Source organism: Zalophus californianus, chromosome 11 (genome assembly GCF_009762305.2).
Source record: "Zalophus californianus isolate mZalCal1 chromosome 11, mZalCal1.pri.v2, whole genome shotgun sequence".
NCBI classification, from domain to species: Eukaryota; Metazoa; Chordata; class Mammalia; order Carnivora; family Otariidae; genus Zalophus; species Zalophus californianus.
In genome coordinates this window covers 96,761,791-96,775,443 of record NC_045605.1, presented here as the reverse complement: position 1 = coordinate 96,775,443, position 13,653 = coordinate 96,761,791, and the positions used below count along the sequence as shown (strand labels likewise).

Below are 13,653 nucleotides of genomic sequence, written 5' to 3'. Positions count from 1 at the left end.
TTCTTCCCACCATCATTAACGCCACCACCCTCCCCACTACCCATATCCCCAGGACCAACTATTATCATTTCTATCATGACCAGCACTGCTGTCCAAACCCCCACCCCCCCGCGCCGCCTCTCCCCCCACCCCCCCACCCCCACCCCACTGCCATCTCCAGCCTCACTGTCATCATCCTCAAGGTGAGCTGCGGAGGGCGCAAGAGCATCCCTGGACCAGGCGACAGACTACCAGGCTCTCGTTCTGGCTCTGTGACCTTGGTTCAATCACTCAGACCTCCTGAGTCTGTTTTTCTGCCTGCCCTACTTCATGGGAAGACTAAGTAAAGAGTGTGTGTCGATGCCAGCAAGTTCACATCCCAAAGGCAATACTGGTGACTTTGGTGTCTGTTGCTCGAGTGCAAGGAGGTGGGATTATCAAGGCTTCTCCTCCCCTCATTAGCACAGTCCTCACCTGTTCTCATGCTTCCAGACTCTCCGCTTTCGAAGACGTTCTTTATGCCAAGAGATTAGGCTCTGAAGCCATGTTACTTGGGTTCAAATCCTGACCTTGATACTTTCAGCTATGACTCAGTGCTGATGAAACTGTGGGTGGTGACTCATTAATGGCTTGTGAAATCAATCTAGTAGGTCACAACCACGATTTAAGAAAAAGTAAAAAAAAAAAAAAAAAAAATAAGAGTAGAAAATACCAGACTGCACTTCACATAGTGAAATTAAATACCTGGTGAGGTTTTCGTCCCAGTTGTGTGTGTGTGTGGACTCAGTAATGAAGTAAAATATATTTCTTAGAAACAAAAAAGTTTGAAAAATATTCGTCTCTGAGATCTTGGGAAAGTTAATTAACCTCTGTCTGCTTCATTTCCTCCTTTGCACAGTGAGGATGAAATAGTTTCTGTCAGGACTGTTATGAGGATGGCCCTGGGTACATAATACTCAACAAACATTGTGTCTTATTATTAATAAAGCCCCCAGTAGCTAGTACATAGTAGGTGCTTATTTTTTTCTCTCTGTAGAATTATAAACATGTACTGACTGAATGCATTTGCTGGTGGGTTGGAAGAGATGGTGGGAGGGGGGGGTTGCTTCAGGTCCTGGAGTCCAACCTGGTGAATGGTTAATGACTGGCTTCTGGGGGATTGATTGCTTCAGGGTCGGAGCTGGTGGCCCTTTCTCGCATGGAATACTCAAAGCCTGCCCCAGTCCTGAAGGGGTGAACAGAAAAGCCCTCTGAGAACAAGCTTCAGAATATTTCACTTCCCTGTGCCTCAGTTTCCCTATCTGCAAAGGGGAAATAATAGTTCCTACTTCATCGTGTTGTCATGAAGATCAAATATTTGTTAGGTGCTTAATACTCACCTTATAGGATTATGAGGGTAAAGTGAGTGAAGTTCATATACCACTTATACATAGAACACACACACACATTAATGCATGTAGCAGAATGGTGCCTACAGTATGTAGTGAGTACTCAATGGTTGTTAGCTATTATTAGTATAAAAACTGCAGCTACTCAAAGCCAAACTCTGGGCCTGAGCTGAGTTGAGCTGAAGAATGATCAAAGAATCAAGGACAAAATAAATGCAGAAACCCATTGACTCAGGTACTCTCTTCCCCTTTCCCCAGTTTGCCAGAACTTATCACGTACCCTACATTTTTACTGTGATTTTAACCTTCCAGAGTGCTTTCATATGCACGATTTTGGTTAATCCTCATGATTACCCAATGAGATAAGGAAGTTGCATATCCGCACTTGACATATAGGGAAACTGAGGCCCAGGACAGCCAAGTACAACAGGGAAGCGTCCACAACCCCTCATTGCCCAGTCCTTCCCCAACTGCAGGCGACATTCCTCTGTGCAAGAATTGCCTGTTGACCAGGCTGAAAACTCACTGAGGCGGGATCTATATCTTGTTCCCTGGCTGGATCCCAACAGCCGGCCCGTGATAACTATTGTTGCAGGGACATGGCCTTGTACCCCAGAGGGCAATGCCATCAGCATATCAATTGTTCATCAGTGCCTGGGGTGAGGCAGTACCAGGAGATACTAGTACTACTAAACACGTCTCTAAAAATAACTGTGATCCCACACTAAGGCCATTTACAGGGTACCCCCCCCCAATCATCCAGCCAGCCCCAGGCAGGGCCTGGGCCAGCCCAGCTGGGGGCGCTTTGCCCCTGCTCTCTCTCTCAGGGTCTCTCAGAGGCCTGGTGTGGGGCCCAGTGGGAGGGTGTTGTGAGGCAGGAGGGCAGTGAGTCAGCCGCTAAGGTATTCCTCCAGCAGCTGCTTCTCAGGCGATAAGGGTTTGCCAAGCCCTTTCCTGGGGCCTGGGAGAGGAGAAATGCTTCCTCCAGTCTGGGCTGGGGTCCCTGAAGGCCTTAACTCCAGGCAGCTGAGCCAGGTCCTTCTAAGAGACCCCTTTCGGGGTGCCCACAGAAACCTGCTCAGGGAGCTCAGCTGGCCCCCTTTTGTGAGCAGCCCCCACCTGCTGGAAACGGCAGCCAAGGCCCAGCAGGATGGAGCTTCCAGAGGGTGGGAGCCAAGTGGAAGGGGAGGGCGGCCAAGGGGCAGGCAGGGTGGGGGTGGAGGACACTCAGCAAAGTCCTCTTTGCTCAGGGCTTCCTTGTGTGCTGATCGGACTCCCATTGGCAATGGTGGGCATGTCTCATCACCTCCAGGCTAACCTCCTGCTCACGGAAGCAGGCCAGAAGGGACTCCCTTCAGAGTTTTGTAGCCTGATTTCTATCTGGTGCCTGGCTTCTCAAAGCAGCTCAGTTATAGCTGGTTTATATCATCACATTAGAGACAGAAGGGAGAAAGCCCATGGTCCTCACTCTTGTTCCTCTCACCCCATTTCCTAATGAAGAAACCAAGGTCCAGAGAGGGAAAGTGGCCAACCCAGGGTCACACAGTGAGTTGGTGATGTTGAGGGAGAGGTCCTCTGAAGCTCTGAGGCTGCACAGGAATGGGGGTCGCCTTCTTGTTGTCCTCTCACTTCTTCCATGATACCCACCCGCCCCCAACCTTCGAAAGCCCACTCTGGGGATCTCAGGCCTCCTCAGCTCCAGCATGCCCACGTTCCCCCCCAACCACACCCAGCTCTACCTCCAGTTCACACACTAAAAGCTGAGGTTTCAAGACTATCCGAAGGAAATGATTGCCCCGGGGGAGGAAGGGGGGGTTAATCTGTTACGGAACCTGGACTGGATCGTCTGACAGAAGAACCAAGCGGCACTCGGAGATCTTGGAGGATAGGAGGTTTATTTAACGCGGGCGGGCTCAGAGGAGAATGATCTCCAAAGGTCTGTGCCCGAGCACAAAGGGGGTAATTTATACACTTTTACTTCCGTGTATGTGGCACTTTCCCGCGCCGGGCAGGCGGGGCAGGAGGGAAAACCTCGACCGGCCCTGGGGCCAGGACTGGGATTCCCTAGCTGGCTTTGTGGGCCACCTTAGAACACAGATTTCCCTTATCAAATCTATAAACAGCAGGGGGTCGTGGGTCAACGTTCACAGGGGGATATGGTTCCATGGGGCTGGTGAGCCTTCTGGGGTGCCTTGCCAGGCAACCGGGATGGGAAGCCAGGGAAGGAAATATTATGATTTGTTTCCCTCCTCGTTAAAGACTTTTTCCTACAGTCATGCCAATATAAGCTCCTTCTCGGAGGCCACGCGCAGTTAGCCCCGGCTCTCCTCTCCTCTCTCTCTCTTTCTCTCTCTATCGGAGAGGTCTCGGACTCTGCTGCTCGCAAGTCCCCCCCGGCCCCCGCCCGGCCCGGCCCGGCCCCGCCCCGTCCCGCCCCGCGCACACCCCTCCTGCGGCACCCGCTCCCGGAGCCCGGGCTCAGCAGCCTGCCCTTTAAATGTAAAGGAGGACCGGTCCCACCAGCCGCTCGCGGCCCGCCAGAGGTTAACGCCTGCGCGCCGTGGGGCGGCCCCGCGCCGGAGTCCGGCCTGCTCATTGGTGGGACCCGCGGAGCTCCTGGCCAATGGGAGGAGGCTGCGGGCTGCGGGCAGCGGGCGGCGGCCGCGGCGGGGCGCGAGCGAGGAGGGTTCTGCGCTTCACTGACCGCGGGGGCGTGGGAAGGGCCTGGAGCGCTAGGTCCGGGTGTATGTCCTTTTCTGCGGCAGAGGCACGGACGGCCCCCTGGAGCCTCCAGGGGGCCGGCAGCCCCACGCAGTCCCAAGACCCTTATGAGTTGCAGGGCCCCCGAGCAAGCGGGGGGAAGTGGAGAGGGAGGGTCTCTTCGGACTTCCCCGGCTCGCCGGGGGAGCTGAGCCGCAATTCTTATGTCCCCTGGCGGCTCTTCCAGCTCAGCTCCTTCCGTCCCTCTGCGAACAGTCCTACCACAGGGCGCAGTGACGGGGCAGCGGGTCCTTAGTCGTGCGGGGAGTGGGAACGCTTCTGGGGCGGTAACAGGACCATCTGAAGCTCCTCTCAGTTCCCCTCCCGTAATTTCTCCCCTGGGATCAATGCAGAGAGAGGGAAAAGCTCTGGGAGTGCAGCTGTCTGAGAGGGTGTGTGGGAGAAAGTTCTCCCCGGACCTGGGGCAGCCTCAGAGCGCCCCCTTCCCTCCGCCCCTAGCCCCACGGCGCGTGCACCCCGGGCCCTGACTTCTGCCTCTCCCCTCGCACGCGCTGATTCAGTCTGTGCTTGGGGAAAGGAGGGAGGAGACCAGAGTGGGTCCAGGCTGAGCTGTGGGATAAGGAGTTGGGGGGGGGGGAAATCCCGAGCCCAGACATTCCTTCCGAGGGTGAGCTCTGGGGAGAGATGGGAGGAGAGTCCTCTCACATTTCCTTCCCTCCCCCACAGACTGGGCCACATGCCCCCCTCCCCCCCATACTGACCCATACATTCCGGGACGGTTACTTGCTTCGTGGTCACTAGAAAATCGACCCCGTTTCAAGCTGAAGGGCCACGAGTCTGAGTCAGTGCTGTGCCCTGAGTGTGTGGATATGTGTGTGTGGGGGGAGGGGTAGGCTCAAGGGAGACAAGGAGGGACTTAGGGGAGGGGAAGGGGGCCCCTGGGTATTCGGTTGTCAGGCCCTCCCTGTTCTTAAGCATCACCATCCAGGCATTTGGGGCCCCCCTTCCCAGAGCCAGAATCAGAGGTTGTCCTGTGAAGGGAAAAAGGCCCTGGGCTCAGACTCTGGAGGCCCCAGTTCAAGATCCAGCTGTGCTCTGGGGCAGACCTGGGCAGGGGCAGGTGGTGTCTCCTGGCCAGGTCTCAGTTACCCCATCTGTTATAGACCGTGTTCCTACTGGGGCAGGGGTGGCAGACAGGGACAGGGTGCAGTGAACTAGTCTTCAGAGAGTGGGCTCTTTTCCTCTGTCCTGGCCTCCCTGGGGACTGGGAAGGGATGGAGCCAGTTCTCCGGTCCCTGGAGCCAGTCCTCCGGTCCCTGGAGCCAGTCCCTGAACCTTCCTGGCAAGGGCATGGGGGTTAAGGGGGGCACACTGTTCCAACCTCCAACCTCACTCTCATCCCCCATTCCCCACAGGCCCAGGGAAGGCAGCTGCTGAGGTTTCATATTTTCCCCCTACCAAACTATTCACCACGGAGCCCAAGTCCAAGTAAGCAGAACTGCGCCTCTCTGTGTGTGTGCATATGTGTGCGTGCACTACACAGACATGGGCTGCGAGGTTCCTTCTTCCATGGGGAAACACCACTTTTCTGATAGCACACAACGTGAGATCCACATCCACGGACACATTCCACATACAGCCTGGCACACACTCGCTCAGGGGCTCCCCTAGGCTGACACCGGTAGGCACTAAACACAGCCCCAACAAGGACACCCTCCTCAGGTGTGATCAGATGGACACACATTCTCCTGGACACACACACACAAATGTGCAGCCACCCCAGAGATGGTTAGACACGGCCCTGCACCCTCTCACTTGAACACACACAACATGTCACACCACCACAGAACTAAATGCTGACTGCGCCAACCCACATGCCTGAGTCATATGACCCCCCGGCGAGGGAGCTTTGGGAGTCCCAGGCTCGCCGGGGGCTGGGACTGGAGGAGGGGATGACACGGGGACTTGAGCTTTTCCGAGCGTGTGCTGGAGAAAGGAAGGCAGAGTGGAACACGCAGGCTGGCACCCACCACAGGCTCCTTCCATGCGCTGCAGGGCCTGGGGAGGGCATGCGCGTTCTCCATAGCCCCCAGCCCTGTTGGTCTGGCTCTCTACTTCCCTCTCCTGACACTGGTAACCCTTCCCTAGCCAGGCCACAGATCCCTCAGGAAAGTGGAGAGCTGGCCTGCAGGTTCCTGGCCAGCCCCTGGCATCTTCCAACCAGGCGGCCATGTATTGTGGCCCAACCCTGGGGTTAGTGCCAGGTACTGTCTGGGCAGGAGGAAGCGGCGGCAGTGAATGCCGTCGCCCAGGGCTGGGATTAGCTGTGACTGGCACCACTGAGGGCCCAGCAGCCCACAGTTTGGCTGCTGAAGATGTCGGTCCGTACATGGTGGCCAGAGGATCCCTGTGGGACAGCTCAGGACACTGAAGACTAAGTGCCAGGGCTGGCACTGGGGACCTCTGGAGAATAAGGGCATCTAATCACAGCCATTTATTCATCACTTATGTATTCGTTCAGTATTTACTAAGCACCTACTGCGTGCCCAGGCCTGTGGATATAGAGATGAACAAAGCCCAATTCCTGCTCACAAAAGACTTTCTGACTAGCGGTGTGAAATACCCCACTGGTGAAGCTAAATCTAAAGGCTTGAACTCTGATCGGTCTCCGGAGCATTCTCCACCTTCCATTAAGAGGAATCTTCTAACACAATATGACTATGTGACTCTCCTCCTCAGTATCTATCGATGACTCCCTACTGCCCTCAGGATAGTTTCCAAGTGCCTTAGTAGAGCCTGAGATGCTCCAGCCATATTGCCTCTATGTCTTGCTGTGTTCAGTTCTCATGTGTATCTCCAAAGCCTAGCATTGGCCCCAGCACATGGTAGGTGCTCAGGTGTTTGCCGAGTGACTGCCTGATGGACTGAATGAGTGGGTAAATGAAGGAATGTGCCAGTGAGTTAGTGGACTGAGGCCTTTCTTCTGCGGCTGAGCCTCCAGGAATGACTGCCCTGAATTCTGCTTCCATGCCAGCTTGCTCCTGCTCGGGGCACTGTTTCCATGCTCCTGGCCTCCTTCCCTCAGCTCCTCCCTAGTGGGGCCTATTGTACCCAGGTTGTTCTTTCCCAAGGTCTTTTTGTTCTTAAGCCCCAGACAGACCAGTTCCTGGGGACCACAGTCCCCCCACCCCCCCTCAGTGCTGTAGCAGCTGCCCCCAGGGTTTGACTAGGCCCAAGAGTAGCAACAGAGCCCCGTGGCCACCCAGCCAAGCCGCTCTCCCGGACCCTGGCCAGCTGGAAGGCCCTCCTCAGCTGGAGCCTGCCACCCGGCTCTGGCTGGAATTCCCTTGGCCTCTTCCCTCTCTCCAGTGCACTCAGGGTTCGGCCTCTGGCTTCCTCAGCTGTCCCGGCCTGTCTGAGTTGTCCTCAGGTTTTATTTTTGGAAGAAGCTGCATTCTCTCTCCGTATTTACTCCTTTCCTTCAGGAAAGGTGTGGGACCCCTGGGTTCGGCTGGGGATCAGGCTGTGCTCTAGCCTCAGGGGTTTGGACCTCACTGGGACTCCAAGGGAGGGGACCTCCAAAGACTCCTGACCCATCAGATGCTTCAAAGCCAGCTGCCTCTGTTCTCCTCCCCCCACCCAGTGTGTGACTAATGCCTGCCCCTGCCCTTCTTGAAGAGCCCCACGACAGCCAAAAAAAATCATCACCATTTTTGAGCTGAAAAGAATTCTGGCATCACTGGGTCCGTCCCCTTTTATTGACAGAGGCAATGTACTTCAATGGTTAAGAGCAAGGGAGGCAGACAGATGATCCAGTTCTAATCCTGGCTCTGCTACCTACTGTGTAGCCTTGGGCAACGTTCTTAACCTCTCCGAGTCCCAGTCTTGGCTCTAAAATAGGGGTACTGATCTCTAACTACTACGTTGGCTGTGAGGTTTCAATAAAGGATGACATTTGTGAAGTGCTTGACACAATGCCGGACGCGTGGAAGGGTCTCACTGACCTGGAGCTGGTATTATTACTATTATTATTATTACAGAGAGGAAAACGGAGAGCCAGGGAAGGGAGGGGACTTGCTCAGGATCACACAGCTTGAGGGAAGCGGCCATTTCCAGAGTCTTTCCTCTGTCTCGATCTCCCTTCCAAGGAGAAGGGAGGGATTGGCATCAGCCTCAAAGAGGAATCTCCTTGAGTCAGCCGCATGGGCAAACCCCTGGATCTTTGGTGTGGGCTTCCTACCACCATGCCCAGGCCCTCCTCTGGGGCAGGTGTTTCCTCCAGGGCCTCAGCGGCCTCGTTCTTGCTCACTGAGGATGAAGGGTCTGGGGAGGAGACCCCCGCACTCAGCCCCAAGGTGGACCTTAGGCCAGCGGGACTCTGCAAGGAGGGGGGAGTGCTGGGTCCTGACATCACAGAGTAGAGAAGCTGGAGCTACAGCCGTGCGGGCCAGCTGGGGCTCTTCCAGCACATCCAGATGTCTCAGGAATGTGCTGAGCTGGGAACTACCTCGCTCCTTCCCTCACCACCCCCAACCCCTCATCCCCTCATATGCTTGCTCAAGCTCTGCCTTCGCCCCACCCCCTCTACCCTTTCTCTTTCATCTCTCCTTGGGAGGGCCTCCTGTCCATGGTCCCTCTGGTACCCGGCTGCAGTCTGGCTCCCTCTCAGACCTCTGAAGAGGTCACTGAAGGCAGGAGCCCTTCCCCTTCTGCAGACCCCATGGGCTGACCATGTGGGGTGGGGGGAGATGGGAGCCTGAGCTAACTGGGAGGGGTAAGTTCTGAGCAGATAGTACATGCCAGATCCCAAATGTGGAACTGATTTGCAGCTCTGGGAGAGGAAGGGGTGAAGGCCTTGGGGCAGCGGAGGGCAGGGCTGGGCCTCTTCTCTGGGAGGATGATGAAAGGGGCTCTGGGCATCTTATCCCAGCTAGATGGGTGGGAGGGCCAAGGAGGTGAGGGTGCCAGGCTGGGTTGGCCTCAGAAGGAGGGCTCAGATCCTTCTAGACCCCCAGGGCCCTACAGGAACATGCCTTGCCTGAGAGTGGAGGGTCCTGAGCTGTAGGAGGGGTGGGGGAACCCCGTTAGGGCCCTGGGGTTGGGCCAGGAGGAAGGACACAGTTCAGGCTGGAGCTCTCAGCCCTGAAGAGGGAAGCCTGTTCCTTTGCAAGGGTGGAGTTGCCTTGGGCCTCTCCAGGTCAGCCTGGCCTGAGGGTTGGGGATGAAAAGAGCCTGATGGGAACTGGTACTCCTGGCCCAGTGTGAGAGTCACATCAGGGCACAGGGTAGGAGTCAGAGAAGAGAAGGGACCTGGGCTTAGCTACTGCCTCAGGCTGCTCTGGACTCAGGGAGGGCCCACAGTTCTCTCTCCCTTTGGGGAGGGTCCCTCAGCATCCAGGCAGGCTGACAGCAGATTCCTAATGAACCCTAGACCTCCTAGCACTGAGACAGTTCAGAGTTGCGGGGACCACGACTTTGTGCAGCTCAGAACTATCATTGGCTCCCTCCTGCCTGATGAAAAAACTCCCAGCTCCTAAGCATGACATTCAAGGTCTGTTATACATGCATCTCAACTTACCACTGTAGTTGGAGACCCTCATCTTTCTCTTCCCTCCATCCTAGTTGGATGACCACTCCCAGCTCCTCAAAACTGCTGTGAGCTCCATTGCCCCAGGGCCTTTGCTTATACCATTCCTTGTGTCTGGAATGCCTTTGCCCTTTATCTCTTCATTCCAACTCCTATCAGCCCTTAAGGCCCAACTAAAATGCCACTTCCACTAGGAAGCCTTCCTTGGTCGCCCACCTGTACCACCTGATGTCCCTCTTGAACCGCTATAGCACTTATAGATTGTTGGGTTGCTGGTCAGTATCATGCCTTGAACTCTAAGTAGGCACAATGAGACCCATCTCTCCTTCTGAACTTTTATCTCCTTGAGGGTAGGATGCAGTATGGAGTTCATCCTTGAACCCTCTGCTGGGCCTTACACAGGGCCTAGCATATAGTATGCCTAATAATGAAAATAATAATAGTAATAGCTAATGTTTATGTCCCAGGCACTGTTGTAGCTCCTTCCATGTAGTATCTCATTTAACTTTCAGAAGATAAGGTAGTACCCTCATTTAAAGTTGAGGAAACTGAGGCACAGAGAAGTTGAGTAGCTTTCCCAGGTTCATTCATTTAGCAAGAGGTTGAATCAGGATTTGAACCCAAGCTCTGAATGCAGAGCTCGTGCTCTTAAGCAAACATGACAACACTGGTTGTTGAAGGAATGGTTGATTTTCTGCTGCACCATTCTCAACACCTAGTACAGAGCCAGGTACAAACTATGGCCCCAAATTCCATGCAAATGGGTCCCCATTTGGGGCCCCAATGTAGCTCATCCCTGGCCATCCCCTTCCTGAAGCCCAGAAAAAGCCTTGAGAAGGGGGTCTGGCATCTTTTGTCTTTACTCAAAAAAGCCTTCCAGTTCCCAAGAGGTCAGACAGATAGGGAAATAAAATCTCTACAACCAGGGCCCATGAAAGGGATGGAGAAGGTGGGACCTTCCTCCAAGGACTGGCCAATGCTGGGGACCTTCCCTTCAGGCCGTGACACCAATAATCAAAATAAAACAAGTGGCAATAACTATGATTTATGGAGGCCTTACTAGGTGCCAGGCACTGTGCTAGGCCTTATCTAACTGAATCCTCATAAGAACCCTATGTTCTATGGTCATACTTTGTGGATGAGGAAAATCAGCTGGGAGAGGTTCAGGCAACTGTCCAAGTTCACACAGATGACAAATGGTGAGAGCCAAGATTTGCTCCCAGGTCTGAGCCGTTAGAGGAGACCACTAATGGCCACCACACCCCACCTCTGGTATGTTTTTGAGGTATTAGCTACCTGACCTGTGGACTCGCTGTCTGCTCAGGTTGGGTCTGGGAGTAGGCACCAGGTCTCAGGACATTCCTGTTCAGAATTTGCCCAGAGTGGAGTGGATTCTGGGTCCCTAGCACACCTCTCTCCCAAACTCATGCGGCTTTGAGAGACCGAGATATTCAGAGCTGGGCCTAGATCTTCAATGGGGCTAGTGAGTACACATGTATCTATTTTATTATACTTTATAATTCATATGCATGCACCGTATATATTCTTTTATGATGCAAAAGGCTAGTATGGTAAATTGAAAGGTAGATGTGGAGGGTGCCTGGGTGGCTCAGTTGGTTGAGCGACTGCCTTCGGCTCAGGTCATGATCCTGGAGTCCCGGGATCGAGTCCCGCATCGGGCTCCCTGCTCGGCGAGGGGCCTGCTTCTCCCTCTAACCCTTCCCGCTCTCATGTACTCTCTCTCTCTCATTCTCACTCTCTCAAAATAAATAAATAAATCTTTAAAAAAAAAAAAAAAGAAAGGTAGATGTGGAATTTAGGTTAAAATTCACTATTTCAATAAAAAATAAAATCCACTTTAAAAAGAAGTATCATTAAAGTTGGAAGTGTGGAAGTGTCCTTTCTTCCACTACCTGTTCATCTACCCGTCTATCCATCCATCACCCCTCTCCACTCCTTCCTTGTTTTCCTTCCTTCTACCTATCCATCCATCCATCCATCCATCCATCCATCCATCCATCCAATAAATAAGCATTTCCTCAGCACTCAGTCCCTATAGCTATAACTAGGCAACAGATAAAAATAATTGTCTGACGTTCCTGCTCTCAAAGAATTCTCAGTCTAGTTCAGCAGTGAGGAAGCCAAGGCCCAGAGGAGGGAAGTGATTTGCCCGAGGGCACACAGTGAGTTTTGGGAAATGGGGTGAGAAGTGAGGACAGTCCAGGCAGAGGGGCACACAATGGGCAAAGGCTCAGGCCTGCCTGCCTCTGAAGCAGGTCCTCTCAATGGCTGCTTTAAAACTGCCTCCTGGCTCTCCGTGAGGGCCTGAAGAGCCTGCCTTATTCCTCTGCTGCTTTCATTTTTGTTTTCCTTTTGGAAGGGGAAAAGGGGGACAGCTGCTGCTGTCCAGCTGTTATGCTGGACCACACAGCCCAGCCCAGATGTGTCAGCCTCTCTGGGATGGGTGAAATGGCGCCTGGGCCGAGAACCAAGGGCCAAGGGCCAAGGAAGCTGCGGTGAGGGCTCAGTCCCAGGAGAGTTGGAAGAGGAGGCACAGCGAAGCTGGAAGCAGGGAAGCCCATTATTGCCCTATTTGTCAAGCTGACCTTGTTGGTGATATGGTATGTCCAGGTCATGGAGATCAGACTCTGACATTCCAAAGAAATCGATGCCTTTGACCTATTTTCTGTGACAGTCAGAGTTCTGGACCATCTCTTGTGCCTCCCAGCCTCTCCTGAACCAGACGCCCCCACTCTTACCTTCTCCCTCATCCTGGTCAAGGGTCCTGCCACTTATTCTGACTTCCCCTCGTCTGCTTGAGGGGGTTACACAGTGTTCCAGCCAGAGCAATGCTCATGGTCTTGACTTAACTCCACCCAAATCTTCCTCCTCTATCCTGCCCCCTGGAGCGCAGAGACTTCCAGAAGAACAGCTTGTTCTCCAGCATCTGGAGCTGGTTTCTTGAGGGAGGTTCGGGGGCAAGCCAGGTCCCAGAAAGGGATGCTCTGGGAGGGCCTCTGTACCGGGATTTACAGGAGGCACATGGTATGGGGAGGGGAAGACACAAGGTGGGGGTGTCCTTGGTCCTCTCTTCTCCTGGCACAGTAGCCAGGCCAGGCCAGGCATAAATAGACCCTCCTGGGGAGTCCTGGGAGCTACAGAGAATGGAGGTCCAAGTTCCCAGGTGGGCTGGGGAGCAGCATCCCAAAGTGAGTCTGAGGACAGGGCACGGGATGGGCCGTGGGGCCTCTGCTCGGCTCTCACAGGCCAGGCCACATGCTGGCTCTGCTTCTAATGCTCCGGGCATCCATGGTGCCCCAGTGGTGGCAGTGGGTGAGAATGAAGGTGGGGCCCCTCTGATATCAGAGAGTCCAAACTTTCCTCGCCTTAGAGAGCAAAGTGCAAACCCGAACGAGAGACAGAGAGAGACAGAGAGAGACAGAGAGAAAGAGAGAGAAGATGGTTATCTCCCCAACTAGACTCTCTCCATGGGACCCCTGCCTCCTTTCCAAACTCTGCTTTCTTATCTGCACGGGGGACACTGATACCTCTATAGGCTCAAAAGAGACAGTGCCTTCCAGCAACTCCTTTGCTAATAAGGATGGGGCCATGAGGGAGGGCGTGTGCCAGGTCACCTCCTCTAAGAAACCTTCTGTGACCTCCATCTTGCTGGACGCTCCTCCTCGGGCGCCCCGTGGTGCTGCTACAGCTTCGCCTCTCTCTCACTGGCAGTGGCTGAGGTCTCTATGCATAGTGACCAGCAAGGGGCTCCTTCCATGCCCATTTGTCAAAGGCCTGGATGCATGTACTGAAGAACGACCAAGCGAAGCCCCAGCTGGTCCAGGGAAGCCAGAGGGACCCCATCGTAGTTTGGGGTACAGACAGCATTTTTGTGTAATCCAGCATCACCATCACCCTCAGGGCTGGCCAAGCCAGGACCCTGAGAACTCCAGGGCCCCTTCTGGAATGAGCAATACA

The 13,653-nt window shown here is 54.3% G+C and overlaps 1 protein-coding gene across 1 annotated transcript in view; it reads right to left on the bottom strand.

Annotated features, from left to right (window-relative positions):
• Nucleotides 1-13,653, bottom strand: part of CREB3L1 (cAMP responsive element binding protein 3 like 1) — a 35,194-nt gene that overhangs the window by 15,955 nt on the left and 5,586 nt on the right. The gene's annotated exons all lie outside the window — the stretch shown is intronic.